The sequence below is a fragment of the Drosophila persimilis genome, unplaced genomic scaffold, assembly GCF_003286085.1.
Source record: "Drosophila persimilis strain 14011-0111.01,24,50 unplaced genomic scaffold, DperRS2 tig00000895-arrow-arrow-pilon, whole genome shotgun sequence".
Lineage (NCBI taxonomy): Eukaryota > Metazoa > Arthropoda > Insecta > Diptera > Drosophilidae > Drosophila > Drosophila persimilis.
In genome coordinates, this window is record NW_020825368.1 from 9,516 (window position 1) to 13,025 (window position 3,510).

Consider the following 3,510-nt stretch of genomic DNA (forward strand, 5'->3'; position numbering starts at 1 on the left):
GACAACGACAGCAAGCAGTAACTGCCCGGCTTTCAAAGTGATCGGTCAGTGTTCAGCCATCAACACGGGACAAGATTCAGCGCTTAAGTCAACGAACCTAGCACGACCAGGACCACAAGGACAACTCCAAGACAACGATAGCAAAGAGTAAGGGCCCGGCCTTCAAAACGATAGCCGTCAGTATGCGCCCGGCCTTCAAAAACGATAGCAGTCATTAACGCCCGGCCTTCAAAACGATAGCAGTCAGTAAGTGCCCGGCCTTCACAGCGAACGGTCAGCGTCCACGAACCCAGAACGACCAGCACCGCGAGGACAATTCCAAGGACAGCTATCGTTGTACTATGGTTGGACTATTGAGCGGATCAACGGTCAGGACGATTACAAGGACAACGATAGCAAGGACCATTGACCAGCCTAGCAAGGATCCCAAGCCGCCACGGTGCCAAGGACGCAACAGCAGGACGTGCCCTACACGGGGACAACCGTGTTAACCGTACTTACGCCGTGCTGCCGTAACTAGCTTCGAGGACTCCGGTATTCAGTGCGTTACCTAAGGAAAGATTCTACCGGAGGGTCAATACGTGATACTACCGCCAGAAACGCGAAAGACCTCTAAGGGGCAGTTCTACCACCGTGCGTCGACATGGGTGCACAGTGGATTTCGTATCGGCACAAGGACGAACTGTAGGCCATCGCTGCGGAATGCAGCCTCGGTGAAACCGGGACAGTGGACGAACTGCGCAGCCGGATCTCGACCTACATCTCACGTGGCAAGCATCCGACGGCGATCGAAAAACAGATCAAAGAGCTCGGAATGGTCTTCGACAGCGCGCCCAGCCCGAGAAACACGTCCCCGTCGCCGGGACCGAGTCAGCGAGAGGAGAAGGAAGGGATCTGTGCGGAGCAGCCCGTATCCATCATAATTCCCGAGTTCCCGCGTGCCGCTCAAGGTCCTGGGTACGACGACTGTGGCCCGCTTGAAACCACGACCGACCGACTACCAGCACCGCTTCCCCGAGGAAGTCGGAACATCGCGACCCGGAAGGGAAGAAATCTCCTTCGCCGCCCTGGCCGATAAACTGCGCAATGGGGGCCTGAAGTTCGACGGACACTCGGATGCGCTGGCTTTCATCGAACGGTTGGAAAAAAAGGTGGACTCATACGGCGGAAGCACAGCGCAACTGCCGCGAGACATCTCCGGGCTACTAACTGGCAAGGCAGATAGATGGTTTAGGACGTTCCAGATGCAACAAAAAAGCCATGGACCCAGTTCCGTAAAGAGTTCTTAGAGTTCTTCCTACCCCCGCGATACTTTCAGCGCTTGAAAGATATGATCCGCTCCCGTCAGCAACGACCCCGAGAAGCCATTCAGGACTACCTGATCGACCTCGGACTCATGATGCAACGAGTTCAGTATACTCCAGACAGGGGGCTGGAGGGCCAGTCCGTCTGCCTCGAAAACCACCCAGAGTATCCCTACCAAGACAACGGAGCCAAGCCCCGACCACGCCAGAACCAGCAGTAACATCAGGACAACGTTTCTAAGTTTCGACCATCGGAGCCTCGACCACGCCAGACCCAGCAGCAATACAAGGACAAAGCATCTAAGCCCCGACCGAGACGGACCCGGCGGCGCTAAAAATATAACGCGATCGACGCGAGCCAAATCAGACATGCCCAGCCGTGCGGCTTAGTCAGAGTGAACGACCCCACGGGAAACCAGCATCGCTCTACACCACGACCCGCTACGCCTGGAAGACCATGTCCCCGAAGGACATGGGCCGCTTAAGGTAGACCAACTCGCACCTCACCCCCCAACGGATTATCAACTCGCCCCGTTAGCCGATGCCGCGGCCGGACGACAACGCAACCCTTTTCGAAGATCAGACTCGACAAACCCAGTCACCGTGAACCCCGCCATCATTACATGTGCCCTGCTCGAAGAATTCCCGCCGCCGACGCCCCCCATCACCGAGCCGCCCCTCCCGCCGTGGGTAGTCGAGTTCTTGAAGCAAGAATTGGCCAAGTTCGAGGGATTGGAGGGCGTGTCACACACAGCTGAGCATACCATCACTCTGAAGGACGACAAACCGATAAAGCAAAGGTACTCTTTCAAAAATCCGGCCATGCAGAAAATCAGCAATGCTCAGGTCGACGAATTGCTGCAAGACGGGCGAATCGAAGCTTCAAAAAGCCCACACAGCGCACCCATCGTACTGGTGGGAAAGAAGACAGGCGAGATGCGGATGTGCGTAGACTATCCACAACTCAACTCACAATCGATACCCGACGCCTACCCACTGCCCAGGATCAACCACATCATCGCGCGTTACAACTCGACGTTCGACCTCCAGAAGGGGTATTGGCAGATCACTATGGCCGAGAGGAGCCGAGAATGCACAGCCTTCACCGTTCCGGGCAGAGGACTCTTCCATTGGAAGGTAATGCCGTTCGGGCTGCACTCAGCATCGGCACGTTCCAGCGAACCTTTGACAGCTTCATCGGACCGCAGATGGAACCCAACGCCTTCGCTTACCTCGATGACATCATTGTCATCGGAGCGGCGTTGGAAGAGCATATCGACCATCTGCGAGAGGTGTTCCGAAGACTACGGAAAGCAAACCTAAGATTAAACCAAAATAAATGCAGCTTCTTCCAGAAAAGCATCGTATACCTGGGACATCTCTTTAGTGAGCAGGGTATACACACCGACCCAAATAAGATCGTCGCTGTCCGGAAGTTGGCCCCACCAAGTTCAATAAAGGAGATTTGACGCTGCCTAGGGATGGCATCGTGGTACCGGAGGTTCGTCCCAAACTTTGCAACGATTGTACAACCAATGACTAACCTCCTGAAGAAGGAGAAAAGGTGGATCTGGAGTGACGAACAGCAGGCCGCTTTCGAGGAACTGAAGGGGAAATTAACCCAAGCCCCCGTCTTAGCCTGTCCGGATATCCCGGAGGGGTTCGCCCTACAAACTGACGCAAGCGACTGCGGCCTAGTGGCAGTCCTGACGCAACAGATCAGCGGAGAGGAGAGGATCATAGCCTACGCCAGTCGAAGGCTCTTGAAAGCAGAAGAAAACTACTCGGCCACGGAAAAGGAGCGCTTAGCTATCGTCTGGGCCATCAGGAAATTACGATGCTACCTGGAGGGCTACCACTTCGACGTCATCACCGACCATCCAAGCTTGAAGTGGTTAAACTCAATCAATAATCCGACTGGTCGCATCGCTCGTTGGGCTCTGGAACTCCTGTGACGGCGCTTCGGCCGGGGTATGCTCGTCGCGCCGGGTTCCACAGAAATTTGTTTGATCTCTGGGTGTGGAAGCTGAAAGAGAGTATCGTGGTTCAAGAATAAGGCGGCTTTGAGCGGTAATAAAAGAGATAGAGTTATTTTTATTGTTCTTAAAGGTACAAAGTTTGGTAGTTGCGCGGGTGTTTTTCTGCTGGCTCGTCCTTCGGGGTCGTCCTTCGGGTTGGCCGCACGTGGCGGATGGTTGCGTGCGGG